The sequence below is a fragment of the Cibotium barometz genome, chromosome 40, assembly GCF_041138505.1.
Source record: "Cibotium barometz isolate CiBa-2024 chromosome 40, ASM4113850v1, whole genome shotgun sequence".
In the NCBI taxonomy this organism is placed as follows: domain Eukaryota; kingdom Viridiplantae; phylum Streptophyta; class Polypodiopsida; order Cyatheales; family Cibotiaceae; genus Cibotium; species Cibotium barometz.
In genome coordinates this window covers 12,207,519-12,225,531 of record NC_141085.1, presented here as the reverse complement: position 1 = coordinate 12,225,531, position 18,013 = coordinate 12,207,519, and the positions used below count along the sequence as shown (strand labels likewise).

Sequence of the window (18,013 nt, the reverse complement as noted above, 5' to 3'; positions counted from 1 at the left end):
CTCCCCCCTTCCTTGGGTAGATCATTTTTTTTGCAATGATGTTGTAGGCCCTTGGAAACCAATTTGTCCAGTGGGTTATAGGTGGTGATGTGGGCAGATAGCTTTTTATGACCCTTGTGGCCACATCAAGTTGCAGAGATGGTAGTGTACGCTCCCATGAATGAACGGAGGATATGGCTTCCGATGATACATTTACAAGGGGAGACGTAGACTCATTGGTTTCTTGGTGGGTATTGACAAGGGTAAATGTAGAGCATGCAGAAACTTCTATATCAACGTGTGAATGGCATGAGGAGCTAGAAGTTTCCTGTGACTCCTCCCTTCCTGAGCTAGGTGGTATCAATCGATATCGTTTGGGAATCCAAACTAGCTCTGGAAGAAGTGGTGTGGAGTACTCCATTACCTTTCCCTTACCACGGTCTTAAATTGTCGTTGGGGTGGCAACGTTTGGCTTACAAGATTTTACAGGCGATGCAGAGGAATTTAGCTTATGTTTAGGGACCTAAATCTGGTCATTCCCTTCGTAGTACCCTTGGGCTGCTAATAATATTTTAGGAATCCAACGTGATGTTACCTTGCCTTTTCTAGGGCGGGTAGCTGCTTTCCTACTACGAGGCTTCTTGTCTGAACAAGATTGAACAGTAGAGGTAGCCGTTAACGAAGCTTTTGGGACCCATTTGTATGTACTCTTTGGTAAAGTAAGCGGAGCCTTGGAGACCACACTGCCTATCTCCACTCTTGGCGTTGAAGTGTTAGAGGGGTGGCAAACAATCAAAGATGGTGTAGCCACTTGACTTTGTGATTTTTTCTTATCTAGTGTTTTGTCCAGAGTTGATGGCTTAGGTGCGGGACCCTGAGTGGTCAGGCTGAGAGCTATCTGGTTCTTGCGTTGTAACTCGCCTGAGTGGTCAGGCTGAGAGCTATCTGGTTCTTGCGTTGTAACTCGCCTGGTTGCCCAATCAATATTGCACTTGGTGGCTAACATCCATTTGTGCCCTAAGTTTACAGTTCCCTCCATGGTACCAGCAGGCATAACCAAAAAGCATTGAACCACAGTCCCCTTGTCATAGGCAACATGAGTGTGCAGAATTCCCGAGAAAGTGGTTTTCTTCTTATTGATACCCTTAACTTGGATGGTACTCTTAGTGGATAAGGGTGGTTTTCCAAGTTGACACCACACTCCATATGACAGCAAATGAGCTCCCGTATCCAATAATGCGTTATATAGCACCTCCCCGCCCCGGTAAGGACTCTGTAGCTCAATTGGGTATCGTAGAGGCGGGTCAGATTCTAGTGAATCCTCCTCTGCCTCCTCGAAAAATGCTTGCGTAATCCCCAAGTTGGCCTCTCGTTGTTGGCACCTAACATGCTACTCGCATTCTTTAGTTTCAACTCTCGCTTGTATCTTCTTAAGCTCAACCTGTTCTTTAGCTGCCTTCTTTTGATGGATTGCATGTAATTCCTCTTGGCTTAGGGGGTCATAGTATCTTTTAAATTTACTCCCATTGAGGAACCCAACGGTTTCAACTCTATCGAGAGTCTCCACTCGCATGGTACCTTGCGAGGTAATTTCACATACTTTGTACGGTCCCTTACCAGCATATTTTAGCTTCTTCTTTTCGTTACGCACTCCATACATCAGGACTTTATCCCCAACTTTGATGTCCTTGTCTTTTAGGTGGCGATCAAACCATTTCTTCCTTCTATCCTTCTCTCTACAAGGGCATTGTACACCGTCGATTGTATTTCTTCGTCTAACCGCTCAAGGATATACAAATGCTCTACTAAGGGATTACCATCCCAGCCCTCTTGAGTAGCAACACGAAGACTAGGAACGGCAAATTTCCATGGCATGACTGCTTCTTGGCCATATACCATCTTGAATGGTGTGCAATTTGTACGCAGTACGATAGGCCCATAAAGCTGACATAAGCTTTAGATCCCAATCCGTGCGATGAGCCTCAACTGTCTTTGTCAGAATAGAGATTAAGGTCTTGTCGGCTTGGCCATTCGCTTGCGGATAATAAGGAGTAGATTTATAATAGGATATCATGAAATTTGTTTTGTGAGCTCCTTAATCACTTCATTTATAAAATGCATACCATTGTCGCTCACAAGTTCAAAAGGACAACCGAAGCATGTGATTATATTTTCAAAGAGGGACTTGGCTGTTGTCATCGCATCTGCCTTACGTGTGGCTTTCGCTTCAGCCCATTTGGTCACATAGTCAGTGGGCCACAATAATATAGCGAGATTGTGTGTTACGGGACACTGGGCTAATTGTACCTATACAAAGTCTAAACCCCACTTTTCAAACGGTTGGTTTACTTTAATTGGATGTAGGGGCATCTGATCTTTCCGGTGGGGTTTCTTGTAGCGTTGGCATTCATTCACAACCCTTCACAAAAAGTGATGCATCTTGGAACATAGTGGGCCACCAATACCCTGATTGCAATATCTTTCACACAATTAAGTCTCCTGAAAAGTGACCACCGGCTATGCCCATATGTGCCTCTTGAAAAATATGTAGATACTCATCCTCTCGGGCACAACGCCTAAGAACGTCATCCTTTCCTCTTTTATAAAGAGTCTCGGCCATTAGGCAATAGGGTTCGCATTCCTTGATCAGCTTTCGAGCTAGATCTTTACAAAGCTCTTTGGGTGGAAAACCATTAACCAAGAAGTTAACAATCTTCTCACTCGATTGAGGCATTGTCTCCACCATGAACAAGGAAGTGTGACGTAAGTCATCATCAACTCCCGTAGGAGCTTCACCATTAGGTATGCGAGACAAATGATCAGCCATGACATGTTTTTTGCCACGTCTCACAAAAACAACAGTGAAATCAAACTCAAGAAGAATCAACAACCATTGTGTGATTCTTCCTGTGGAGCATGGTTTGTTCACCAAATACAACAATGCTTGATGATCCACATAGAAAACAAATTTGGTGGCAAGAAGGTAATAACGAAATTTCTTTACTGCATATATCATTGCCAACCCTTCTCGCTCCGTAGTGGTGTAGTTCATTTCAGCATCGTTCGAGACTGGCAAAGCTAATGGGGTAGTCTAGTTTATGTTCTCCAGGTTGAGTTAGTACACACCCAATAGCAAAGTTTGATGCATCAATATGCACATGGAAGATTAAATCCCAGTTCGGATTTGCAAGATTGGAGCACTCGCCAGGGCCTTCTTTAATAACTCATATGAATGGTCACAATCTTCGGTCCAAATAAACTCGATGAGAAGCTTGTACAATGGTTGAGCTATCTCAGCGAAGAATAAAATAAACCTTCGATAATAACCACCATGGCCCATAAAGTGCTGGACTCCCTTATAGTTGGTGGGTGGGGGCAATTCCAAAATGACTTGGATTTTACTTTCGTCGGTGGAAATCCCATTTTTGGACACTATATGTCCTAGAATAACTTCGTGTTTAACCCAAAATTGGCATTTGAAAGGATTCAATGAGATCCGATATAATCTACACCTTTCAAATACTTTTCGTAAACACATCTAGTGCTCGTCGTCTCCCAAGAGGAATGAACACAAAGATCATCTAAGAAGGCTTCACAAAAGTCCCTTAGATATTCCTTAAAGGCTGTGTTTATCAATCGTTGGAATGTTGCAGGTGCATTGGTTAAGCCAAAGGCCATGACCCGAAAGGCAAACACTCCAAACTCCGTTATAAAAGCTGTTTTAGCTTGGTCCTCTACTGCAATTGTGATCTGATTATAACCAGAGTACTCGTCTAAAAAGCTATAAGCCTCCTTGCCTACAACTCTTTCAAGCACATGTTCCGAATACGACAAGGGGTAATGATCTCTTCTGGTGGCTGCATTAACCTTTTTGAGATCAACACACACTCTGAGTTTCCCATTCTTCTTTTCTTTGGTACAATGACTATCGAAGAAACCCATTCTGAGTGCTCAATAGGGTATATGAATCCACATTTTATAAGCTTTTCAATTTCCTCTTGTACAATCTTTGTATACTTAGGATTCATTGGGTAGGGATGTTGCTGGACTGGTTTAGCAGTGCTAATCATTGGAATGGTGTGTTGCACCACAGAGGGTGGAACACCCTTCATATCATGGTATGTCCAAGTAAATATGTCCTTGAATTCTTTAAGAAGCATCTTAAGTGTAGCCTCTTCCATCTTGGTGAGGTCTTGAGCAATAAAAACTGGTTTAGACTCCTCACCTGGATCTGCTAGTTCTATCACCCTAACTACCGCCGGGCCATCGTAGACACCGCTACTCCCATTGGTAGGCGTTTGTTGGGCTTTTGTGTAGATGACTTTACGTTCCCCCGTGGTAAAAGATTTGAAATGCTCGGGTGCGGGGTGTAAGTCTACTGGTTCTTGTTGTGCCATGCTTTTTTCTTTAATTTTCACTTCCTTTTGTTGCTGAGCTAACTCTCGATTTTGACGCCTTCTCGCAGTACGACTTAGTTTTGGCTTCTCTTCGATTTCTAATTGGGCGATATGAGGTTGTGGACTACACCACATGACACTTTGGAGGTATTATCCCCAATTATCCACTAACTTCTAATGATGAGCATCATATGCTCCTACATAACTAAGCCATTCTGCAGTGGATCTCTCTTTGTTTATTCTAGCTCGTACATTAGCTCGATAGCGTTGTTGCTTATGTCTCGTCTTCTTCTTATCTAGTTTCTGATTTTTGTTTATCAGATTCAGACTCACTTGATCGATCTTCACTTGTGTCCCCCTCACTCTCGGATGAAGTGAACTGCAAGAGGTTACTGTCCTAGGCCTTGAGCACGTGGCTTCCACACTTGGGTGAATATTCAATTCATACCCCCTATCAAACTCAGAGTCAGTTTCTTCTTGAGATTCAGACTCGGAGTCGCATGGTCAGAGTCTTCGCTACTTTCAGTGTCAAGGGAGTTTGCCACTTTCTTGCCCCATCAAAAGTCAAGTGCATAACACCTATCATGTTTACTGGCACTAATGGTGGCATATCTTGCCCCTCAAGTGTTACCCAACTTGTGCCTCTATTTCCCCATGTGTCTATGGTTGCTGCTAGGTGTACCCAATCTACGTTATCTGACTCAGTCATGCCCGGTAGGACATCCATATAAGGAGAATCTTTAACATCATCGGTCTCTTTTTTGCATGTATAGCAATACTTTAATGGGGCTGAGTGAATAGAGGTATCCGATCCATTATCAATGATAACCTTGCTTCCTAAAGGATGCACGCGACCATTCTCAGGATCAACTCGAATGACAGAGTCTTGGAATTGTAAGTAGACATGGTTTTTCGACCAGTCATGCACCATTTGTGCTTCCCTCATGAAAGGACATCCTAAGATCATTTGATATGACATAGGATGCTTAGAGAAATCCATTACAATGAAGGTATGCCTTACCTTGTACCCTAGAACCTTGATCTTAAGGTCCCTTAGCATTCCAATAGGTTTAGCTATAGTTCCGTTTGCCATCTTAACCACTATGTTTGTGACTTCTAGGTGAGGTCTTCCCATAGATTCCTAGTAGTTTTTTAGTCACAATGCTCACTACAGCACCACCATCAAGGATTCCCTTTAGAGTCAATCCCTTGGTAGTAATGGGGAGGGTTGCATTAGATTTGTCACCTTCAAAGTACTGTCCCAACTTGTTAACAGGTATTTCAACGACCGAGTCTTCATCTAGGTTGGGCTGTAGATCCAAATGTTTCTCCTCATCTTGAAGCGTGTCGGGTCTATCCATATTTGCAAATTGTGGTAACCCCGCCTTCAGTTCTCCATTGAGAAATGCCCGAAGAGCTAAGAATAGCTCAGGATCTCCGTATAACTTGGATATGATCGTGGTTCTGATTTCAGAGGACATGAAATCCATTAGTTTGGGCACATTCAACGATACTTTTTGAGATATCGGCCCCTGGGGACTGGTGATGAAGATGGAATCACTTCCTCTTCAATGGGGTCAGGCATTCCCTCACTAAACATTCTTTCAAGCAAGAAGGGTGTCTGCCCACTTCCTGATATCCTATCCTCACTTTCTTCCCGAATGATACTAGGTATAGCTAACGGTTTATGGCTCTTGTGAGGCTGAACTTGTGTAGGAAACACTGTGTCTGGGATCTTGATTTTTCTAGGTTCTGGCTCCAGTTCTCTTTGTGTTTCTTCCACCAAATCCCTTAAGTGTTGCACTTGTTCAATGTCCTCTACTGGGTTTGGGTAAGTCCCAATCTTTTTCTTGAAGGTTTTTGGCCCATGTGGCTTGTCTTTAAGAGTCTCAGTCAGTCTGGGTAGCCGAGAGGGCATTAGCTGACTTGGTTGTGGGGCAGGAGGAGTTTCCTTTTGTTTCCCCCGATTTATGTCTTTGCTTGATTCTCCTTCTTTGCGCTCCCGAGTGGGTTCCTCCCTTAAAGTAGTGGCTTTGGTCCCCATGGTTTCTATTGAATCAGAATCATCTTCAGGATCATTCATATACACAGGGTCGTCTCTTGTCCCTATATTAGTCTTTAAACTAGGTTTGGAGCTTGTGGCATTAAGCGATCTCTTCCGTCGCGTTTTCTTTTTCTTTGCTCGAGAAATTGATGTAGTATCCCTCTCTTCAAGAATGTAGTTTTGATTTTGAAGCATTGACCGTGTGACTACATTTGTGGGTACAACAGATGTGGTTCCTAGTGCCTCATTGGTGACCTCAACCAAATTCAATGGCGTAATCTTGGGTGCACTTGGATTATGTGGACATTGAGCAATCAAATGATCTATGCCACAACGATTACATGTAAGTACCGGCATTCCCGACATGCTCCCTTGATTTGGTTGCATTTGAGTAGTGATCTTCTGTAGCCTATTAGGGCACTCCGCTACACGATGCGGTTCACCACAATTGTAGCATTGAAGAGGTGGTCTCCTGGCAAAGTTATTAAGGTTTTGCCCTCTTGTGGCAAGAGCAGCCGCTTGATATACAGGCTTGACTTGCCCGAAATGATCCTCCATGTAATACTAGTAGGGAGTCATTTCAAATGTATCAATCCCATATGGAACAGTGGGGTCTATATCCTCTTCATAATCCCCACACGCACTATGTGACTCACAACCCATCTGGTTTATAGGGGTAACCCTCGGATGTGAAGGTTGTGGTCCTAGCATTGGCGGTGGTAACGGCACAGACTGGACTAAATTTGGGTTCCTTGAAACTATGTGTTGTGATGGTTGCTCGACAGGTGGTGCAGGCATCAGTGCGGGTACTTGAGGTGTGTTTGACCAGGCTAGTGGTGCCTGATTTGCTAACATACGCTTAAGTACTAGGAAATCCTTAGATTGATGGCCATATTTACCACACATGTATTGCAAGTCCCATTGAATTTAACTCTGAATGTGGGACATTCACTCGTGCTATGTGGCCCTAAGCAAACCGAACACCATTGTTGCTCTCTTCTTGGGTACATATGGCTATTTTGAGGAGCTCGATTACTCCTAAAGCATTCTTGGAGAGCCTTAGTAAGGCCAGCTACTATAGACATTTCGAATATCTTGGGCTCCTTGGCAATAGGTTTTATAGTCATTGGCTCGTGCCCAGATACTTGCAAACTAACAGACTTTGTCTTCGAAGACACCTTTTTACCTGCAATCATCAAGTTGTCTTCTAACTGGATTGCATTGGCAGTGAGACTGCTTCCCACGTCGTAAGACCTCTAATGACTAGGCCATTGTATATGTCCTCGTGACACAATCCTCGGATGAATCTATCAAGAAGTTGGTTGTTATTGAAGTGCTCATCGTCGGGAATACAGCAAGAATTTAGATGCTTTAGTCAACTAATAAAGTCTCTCAATGACTCTCCTTCCTCACGTTCAGCTTTTTGGAGTTGAGATGCTACACCCCAAAGCACACCCTCAGGTATGTATTCTTTCAAGAACAATCTCTTGAGAGTGGGATAGTGAGTACGCTCTTCAACCCTTAAAGTTCAATACCAATCTCTAGCTTTTCCACTCAAGGTTAAGCCTAAGGCTTTACACTTATGTAGCTCATTGTGCTCTTCCAAGGAATCACACACGTGTTCAAAAACTTCAATGTGCTTCCTAACATCTTCGTTTACCACACTGAAGTTTTGAGTGAGCTTGGCAACTTGTACCACCTTGCTTCTAGGCTCTCTCTCAAGTATGCCACGCATGTTTTCCGCAATAGATCATCCGATCGTTTGAGCAAACGTTGCTAGATCACCTAAGTGAGCAGGCATAGCTGGTGGGGGCACTTCTTGGATGGCCTGGTTGACACAAGAGAGAGTTGGCATTGGTCTTGGTATGTATGCAGCTGCCGTAGGATATGATATGTGACTATGCATAGCTCCTCTTGGATAAGGGTTCTGATAAGGCATTCGTGGAGCATACGCCATTGGCATAACAGGAGGTGTAGGAGCTACATGAGCATGAGTAGCGATAGGTACATATGGTCGATATGCACTGGTACGCACTGTTGTAGGTATTGTACCACTAGGTAGCGGTGTTGTACTAACTACATTGGTAAATGGGTGCACTTTTCGTCATGCTCATCATCGGAGTAGGCATTGTGGATTCCCTAAAAGTTGAGCCAAAGTTGGAAAGCTAAAGTTACTGCTCATGGGCTCAACCCACATTGAGACTCCAGGTGAAACAACATATGAAGGATCTACGGGACTCACCGAGGGAGTCTCCAATTGCGACAAGGTTGGTTGTTTAGCCTTGCCCGTATTCAAAAATCTCATAGGGCCAGTTGAAACTAGGTTCACTCCCCTATTCTGCCTCTCGAATTGGATAATTCTATGGATAACTTCACATATCATTTGTTTTTGTTCATCTAGATTGGTGGCACTAGATGTAGATCGTATGACTTCTAACCAGACTTCTAACCAACCTACATGGTATGTGTAACTCGTGTATAGGTCAGTCAGAGTCTCCGTGTGTAGGTCATATTCCCAATTTTCATCGAGAAACATCCCATCCAAACTTGGCGTGCCAAAAGGTCCTCTCGAAGTGGACGCAATGTCACTTCTTGTGGTTTGACTTCTAGGGACCTCTACCTTAGGAAGAGCGTCAGAAGGTGGTAGCTTAGTAGGGCCTTCATTAAATGAAGTGGGTAGAATATCCACATGGACACTCTTTGGGAGGGTAGGGTCTACATGAGATGTGAATGGCGAATCTACTTCCCCACCTCCTTCGTTTACTTCATTTATCGCAGGTTTCGAGCGCGTAGCTCTACTAAAAGTCTCTATTAGATGACTAAACATGCTAAATCCGGGTTGTGGGGCCCACACACTGGCAAGATGTGATGAGATGGGATGCGAATCAGATAGATGGGAAAGAATGGATGGATGGATGTGATGAGAATAGAAGTGATAAGGATGCGATGAGAATAGGTGTAAGATTCCTCCCCAGCCTTCGAGGTATGCAGGAGTAAGAACCTCCCTTTCTGATCTTATAATTATTCCCTCTCTAAATAAAAGAAAGATTCTGTTTAAAAAAGGAAGACCCTTTTCCCAGAATACTTCTCAAAAGTCCCACCTGTTTTAAAGATTATGAACGATGAGTTCAGAAGTGAGAACCGGTGTTTTGGATGCCAAGGTTTTGGTCATCAATTAAAAGACTACCCAGGATCGACAGAAGCAGTATGCAGATAAAAAGAGGGCAGTCAGAGAATTCAAAGAAGCAGATATGGTCTTCATTCGAGTATGGCCCAAAAGAAGTTCTTTATCTCTTAGGAAGTATAAGAAGTTATCTCCCAGATATTGTGGGCCATATCAGATTTCAATGAAAGTAGGTGACTTAGCCTACGAGCTTTTTCTACCTCATCATCTCAAAGTTCATAATGTATTTCATATGAACCTTCTATAGAAATATGTGCCAAACCCAAATCATGGAAAGACGGTAAAACTTCAGTGACAAGATACCGTTGGCTTCTAAGTTACGCTAGCTCCTTCCTTTATATAAGTCGTAACTTTTACTTGTCGCTCACAGTAATCTTACTTCCATCGATCGCCTTTCTTTCTTAATCTCCTTCATGGCTTGGCAACAGGAATTAGTTTTATCCATGATGATTTCTCACCTTCAAGACGCAAGCAAGTCTGTGAAGAAGGATTTTATAGAACTGTATGAGCGCTCACTTTTCCCTCACTTTGGGAACTTCTGTAGCTCAGACCAAATGGCGGACCTATCAAGACATAACTAGGGTAACACCATGGGGTCAGCAGCACTTTCGTAACAATGTCCGCTTGGCTATGGTTATTGAAGCTTTGGGTTTGGGTCCCCGATACTATTGCGTGATGAGATCAAGGCATATTGGGTTTTCTGAGCGGGTCTTCTTACTGGCGTGTTTTCTTCCTCATCAGAAGATATGCCTTTATCCCGTTTTTGGCTTGCCTCTCAGAGGTCCTTTTAATAGGTAACCTCATACCAATGAGATAGGTGCTGCAATAACCACCCATAGATGAGTTACCTTATACGTGTGCAGCTTGTGATGAGTGCTGCTTTTGTGACCACATGATGGACGGACTTATGGAATTGTAAAGAGTTCTTCTATCTTTACTGTATATGTTCCAAGAATGAATAAAGTTGAAATCTTGTTCTTGTCTTGAATCTTGCTCTCTTTGAGACTTTTCTTGGTGGTTAATCTTAATTAAATTTTCTCTTAGTCTCATATTCGTGCATCTTGCGAAAATACCCCCAGTCTGTGAGATGAGGACATCTCACGTTTTTCAAGTGGGAGAGAATGTAAGATTCCTCCCCAGCCTCTCAAGATGACCAACATCTTTCCATGTAATTAAATTCCTCTTCAAAAATATAAAAGATCTTATTTCTAACCATTTTAACTTAGAGAGAGAAAATATTCTAGAGAGAATATTCAGATTTTGAATATTTTTAGATAGAAAAATTTCTCATATTATTAAAATGAATTCCCCTGAAACAGAAATTCAAAAAGAACTTTCCAATGTGCAATTAGAATTTATTGAAAATGGGTATAAAGGACCTTAGCCTAAGGGTTTAGATTTTCAGAAATTTTTGGATTATGGTCCAATTAAGGTTCCTATGGGCCAATAGCATCAATCCATGTATAGGGAGGAGATAAAATCCAATTTTGTAAAAGAAGATACCCAAAAATGAGTAAATGCTCACATAAGGTGAAGAGTTGAATATGTACAAGGTTTATTAATAAGAAACTATGAGTAATTTTAATAATGTGAGATATTTTGGGTATAATGATTTCATTTTGACACATATGTAAGGAAGGGGAGTCCCTTCAATACTCACATAAGATGAAGAGTTGACTATGTACAAAGTTTATTAGTAAAAAAACTAGGAGCAATATTAAAAATATTAGATATTATGGGTATCCAAAAATGAGTAAATGCTCACATAAGATGAAGAGTTGAAAATGTACAAGGTTTATTAGTAAAACACTATGAGCTATATTAAAAATATGAGATATTTTGGGTATCCAAAAATGAGTAAATGCTCACATAAGATGAAGAGTTGAAAATGTACAAGGTTTATTAGTTAAAAACTATGAGCAATATTAAAAATATGAGATATTTTTGGGTATAATCATTCCATTTTGACACATATGTAAGGAAGGGGAGTCCCTTAAAGGAGGTGCATATTTCACATGCTTGAAGGAGTTTTAAACTAAAAAATAATGTGATATTTTTATCTCTCCTCTCTCTTGAACCAAACCAAATCAGAAGGGAACCAAACCGAATAAAAAAGGAACCAAACTAGGTCCAAATCTAGTCCAAATTCAACCAAACTGAATTTAAAAAATTCTAGAATTCAGTTAGCTTTGGTTAGAGCTTCCCTCTCCTATAAATAGAACATGAGTCCTTTGAAAAAAAAGGGGAAGAATTTTACTATACTAGAGTTATGCTGAAATAATGCTAATTTCTACTATTCTCTAAAATTCTCTCCAAATTGAAGAAATTGGAGCTTCCCTCTTTCTTCAATCCCCATTGGTGGCTCCATCAACATACTTAACCAATTGATTGGTTGGGGACCTCTACTGTGAACAAAGAATCAAGCAATTTGTAAGGTAAATGGTGAATTTTGATCTTTTCTATAATTTCTCAATGCTTCTCTCTTCTCAACCCCTCTCAAGCTTGAGAAGCTTAATTGGAATGGTCTTTGAATGCTATTGAAGTTAATTGATGAATGGTAGTGAAGAGTTACATAATTTGATGAATGCTATTAAAGTTAATTGATTAATGATAGTTAAGAATTACATAAATTTTTATTTATGCTTAATTCAAATGGTTTTTATGTAATTTCTCTCTCTCACTCAAGAAATGGTCATACTTATGACCCATTCTCAATCCAAATGAAGCTTTTCATAAAGCTTTTTCTTAATCCAAGATTAATCTATACTTGAGACCAAATTAATGGCTTTTTTCTATGCTTTTAGTTTATGTATTTCATGAATATTGATGATTCAATCTATTATGGATTATTGATCTAATTAGGGATCATTCTAATTATTTTCTTAATGATAAGCTTTATCTCTTAGAAAAATTGAGATTTATCAGTCATAGCAGCGGAGCTATGGCAAAAATTTTATAAAAATTACGCATAAAATAATTTCATTCAAAGCATGAAAAGAGGACTTCCTACCATATTCTAGGAATTATCATCCTAAATTAATTGAAAGATATTCATTGTAATCCTAGAGAAATTGATTTTTATATTATCATAATTAGATTTCATGCATAGAGGTATGCATAAAAGATTATTATTTTAATGTAAAAGTGTTACTTTTATCATATTTGAATTTCATGCATAGAGGTATGCATAAAAGATGATTATTTTATTATAAAAGTGTTACTTTTATCATATTTGAATTTCATGCATAGAGGTATGCATAAAAGATGATTATTTTATTATAAAAGTGTTACTTTTATCATATTTGGATTTCATGCATAGAGGTATGCATAAAAGTTGATTATTTTATTGTAAAAGTGTTACTTTTATCACAATTGAATTTCATGCATAGAAGTATGCATAAGAGTTGATTATTTTATTATAAAAGTGTTACTTTTATCATATTTGGATTTCATGCATAGAGGTATGCATAAAAGTTGATTATTTTATTATAAAAGTGTTACTTTTATCACAATTGAATTTCATGCATAGAAGTATGCATAAGAGTTGATTATTTTATTATAAAAGTGTTACTTTTATCATATTTGGATTTCATGCATAGAGGTATGCATAAAAGTTGATTATTTTATTATAAAAGTGTTACTTTTATCACAATTGAATTTCATGCATAGAAGTATGCATAAGAGTTGATTATTTTATTATAAAAGTGTTACTTTTATCATATTTGGATTTCATGCATAGAAGTATGTATAAAAGATATTCTTTTTATACTAAAAGTGTGATTTTCATCATAAATAGATTTTATGCATAATTAAGATGCATAAGCGAAATTCTTTTATTCTAAAAGTGTAATTCCTACCAAATTGAATTTATGCATAGGAAGATGCATAAAAGATTGATTCAAAAGTGTCATTCTCATCTAAATTGAATTTATGCATAGGAAGATGCATAAAAGATTGAATTTTAATTCAAAAGTGTCATTTTCATTTAAAATAAATTTATGCATAGGAAGATGCATAAAAGATTGATTTTTACTTCGAAAGTATTAATCTCCTTAAATGGAATTTATGCATAAATAAATGTGTAAAGAAATCTTATATCAAATATAAGAATTCTCTTGTATTCTATAAATAGATATGAGATGTGATAGGATGTGATAAGAGGTGTATAAGATGTGATAAGAGGTGATAAGATGCTTATGAAATAAGTTAACAGGTGATAAGATGAATTAAGATGTGATAAGATGTGTATGAGATGAGGTAAGAAGTGTATGTGATAGGATAAGATGTATATGGGTTGTGATAAGGCAAGAATGGATGTGATGTAAAAGATTAGATGTGAAGGCATATGGGGTTATATGAATGGGAATGTGGAAATGGATGTATGTATGTGGATGTGGATGTGAATGTGGATGCATGGATGTAGATACGGATGTGGATGTATGTATGTATGTGGATGTAGATGTGGATGTATAGATGTGAATGGGAATGTGGATGTGGATGTATGAATGTGGATGTGGATGTGGAATGTGGATGTATGGATGTATGGATGTGGATATGGATGTGTATGTATGAATGTGGATATGGAATGTGGATGTATAAATGAGGATGTGAAAATGGATGTATGCATGTAGATGTGGATGTATGGATGTGAATGTGAATGTGTATGCAAATTAATGTGTCGTCGATATGAGAAAATGGATGAGAATGAGTACACATTGAATGGAATGTGGACTAAGGAGGGATAATGTGGAAAGACGAGAGTTCGATTTAGAAACTGTATTTTGTGACTGTTTGTAAATGACTGTTTTATGTCAAGAATGCTGGGGAAGCATTTTGACCGTCTTGTGGATTAAGGTCATGAAGACCTAACTGTTAAAGTTGCAACTACTGACCGAGAGTCAATGGAGGACGTCTCGCGTAGCAAGGTCGACCGAGGTCTTGACCAGCCTCGGTTCGATTAAAATGGTGAGCTTCCGGTACGGTGGATGAGGGACCAAGGAAGCGGCCTATGAGTGAAGCGCTAGGTCACCTGCGAAGGATCCTAGAGGGTGCTGACCATACGGTGCTCGGGCTTTGGGTCGCCTAGGATACCCACGCGTGCGTCGAGGAAGATATCGGAACAAGGAGTAAGAGTTGTTTTCTGAAACCGGGCATGGATCTGGTTGATTGACCTTGCTGGTCTTCAATGGATGAGTCCATGGCTCTTTTTATGGATCTGTTGGTTGATCTTGCTGATCTTCAACGAGAGTCCATCTTGATTTTTATAAGTGATTATATTGTCGAGTATTATGGGCTAGGAACTATTGAAAAGGCCCCTGAGTGGACAGGTGGTGAGCGTTCTAGTTGCCAATGATGCCATAGATACTCTGATGAAGGGATGATGGAAAATTAAGAATCAACCGGATAAATTGGAAGATTGTGATCAGTGGTACTATGGTTTCATTAAAGGATTGTTTTAAAGTTAGCTGATGCTAAAAAAAAGGCAATTTCATATTGGGTGTGTAAGTGGTGTGGCTAGTTTTATGTTTGCATGAACTTCCGGCTAGGGGGCCTTGGAACTCTTTTCCTTGGTACCTAGGACAAAACCTAACCAAATTCCAAATTGGATCCCATCACTACAGTGGTTGGGTGGTTGGCTAACCCATGGGATCGGATGGGGTCTGGACTGATGGATCCGTAAATCGAGACTCAATTTCTGTTATTACGATAGATGAAGTAAATCTCGGATAGTAATTGTTCTATGGATATCAACGGTTGTGCCTCTTGATAGGGAAAAAAGCGTTGATCCCACAATGATCCAAGTGCAAGTTTCTTCCTTGATCTGACCGAGTACCTTTGTAGGTGCAGTCGGATCAGTTTGATCAGTAATGGTCTTGACTACGTTAGAGTAAAAAGTTATCTTGGTGGAATCGTCCGTGCCTTTTGGATAAAGGAAGTTTTTTTCGGGTTCGGTTTTGGAAAAACCGACGGATTAGTCTCTTGTCCGGATATCCGTGGACGAGGCCCCGAATGTGGGACCCCTATCCCGCGCGAGAAGTGCTACTTCCGCTGCTAGTACCCCGAATCTGTTGCTCGGTGAAATCGTTCGTGCCTTCCGGATAAAGGAAGTTTTTTTCGGGTTCGGTTTTGGAAAAAACGACGGATTAGTCTCTTGTCCGGATAAAGGAAGTTTTTTTCGAGTTCGGTTTTGGAAAAACCGACGGATTAGTCTCTTGTCCGGATATCCGTGGACGAGCCCTGTTCCCACCAAGCAACGGATTCGGGTTACTAGCAGCGGAAGTAGCACTTCTCGCGGGACAGGGGTCCCACATTCGGGGCCTCGTCCCCCACGGATATCCGGACAAGAGACTAATCCGTCGGTTTTTCCAAAACCGATGAACCCGAAAAAAAACTTCCTTTATCCGGAAGGCACGGACGATTCCACCAGGATAACTTTTTACTCTAACGTAGTCAAGACCATTACTGATCAAACTGATCCGACTGCACCTACAAAGGTACTCGGTCAGATCAAGGAAGAAACTTGCACTTGGATCATTGGGATCAACGCTTTTTTCCCCATCAAGAGGCACAGCCGTTGATTCCTATCCATAGAACATCTATCGTAATAACAGAAATTGAGTCTCGATTTACGGATCCATTAGTCCAGCCTAACCCCATCCGATCCCATGGGTTAGCCAACCATTGTAGTGATGGGATCCAATTTGGAATTTGGTTAGGTTTTGTCCCGGGTACCAAGGAAAAGAGTTCCAAGGCCCCCTAGCCGGAAGTTCATGCAAACATAAAACTAGCCATACCACTTACACACCCAATATGAAAAACAATCCTTTAATGAAACCATAGTACCACTGATCACAATCTTCCAATTTATCCGGTTGATTCTTAATTTCCCATCATCCCTTCATCAGAGTATCTATGGCACAGGGATCATCATTTTTCAATCAGAATCCAAATCAATTCATCAATTCTCAAACAGAATTAAAAATCATATCAACCACATTCGAAATCATCCTCTGGATAGCATCAACGCTTATAATTTCAAGTCTTAGATTTACTCGTATATACTGTCACTAAAGAGCTACAATTATACTCTCGGTATATACGGGTAGTCACGACCCTTGGAATTATAAGGTAAATACCATCATGTCTAGGCCTTAAGCAAGTCAGGGATTCTATACAATTGCGGTACTTTCATCTGAAGACCCAATTACCAAATTACGAATTTTAGTTTGAATATCAAATTGTATGAATTATATCACACAATTACAACCTTTTTGTGCTTCTTGATAAATTTTTGACATATTTGGCTTCTCAGTTGATCTTTATGAACCAATTCGCTCTGATACCAACTGTGGGATCCCTGTTTCCACCGACCAACGGATTCGGGGTACTAGCAGCGGAAGTAGCACTTCTCGCGTGGGACAGGGGTCCCACATTTGGGGCCTTGTCCACGGATATCCGGACAAGAGACTAATCCGTCGGTTTTTCCAAAACCGAACCCAAAAAAAAACTTCCTTTATCCGGAAGGCACGGACGATTCCACTAGGATAACTTTTTACTCTAACGTAGTCAAGACCATTACTCATCAAACTGATCCGACTGCACCTACAAAGGTACTCGATCAGATCAAGGAAGAAACTTGCACTTGAATCATTGGGATCAACGCTTTTTTCCCCATCAAGAGGCACAGCCGTTGATTCCTATCCATAGAACAATTACTATCCGGGATTTACTTCATCTATCATAATAACAGAAATTGAGTCTCGATTTACGAATCCATCAGTCCAGCCTAACCCCATCCGATCCCATGGGTTAGCCAACCGCCCAACCACTGTAGTGATGGGATCCAATTTGGAATTTGGTTAGGTTTTGTCCCGGGTACCAAGGAAAAGAGTTCCAAGGCCCCCTAGCCGGAAGTTCATGCAAACATAAAACTAGCCACACCACTTACACACCCAATATGAAATTGCCTTTTTCTTGGCATCAGCTAACTTTAAAACAATCCTTTAATGAAACCATAGTACCACTGATCACAATCTTCCAATTTATCCGGTTGATTCTTAATTTCCCATCATCCCTTCATCAGAGTATCTATGGCATCATTGGCAACTAGAACGCTCACCACCTGTCCACTCATCAGGGGCCTTTTCAATAGTTCCTAGCCCATAATACTCTGCAATATAATCACTTATAAAAATCAAGATGGACTCTCGTTATCAGCAAGATCAACCAACAGATCCATAAAAAGAGCCATGGACTCATCCATTGAAGACCAGCAAGGTCAATCAACCAGATCCATGCCCGGTTTCAGAAAACAACTCTTACTCCTTGTTCCGATATCTTCCTCGACACACGCGTGGGTATCCTAGGCGACCTAGAGCTCGAGCACCGTATGGTCAGCACCCTCTAGGA

General features: G+C 40.5%; 1 pseudogene; it reads right to left on the bottom strand.

Moving 5' to 3' along the window:
* LOC147615213 (uncharacterized) overlaps window positions 1-18,013 on the bottom strand; it is a 66,123-nt pseudogene that overhangs the window by 17,013 nt on the left and 31,097 nt on the right.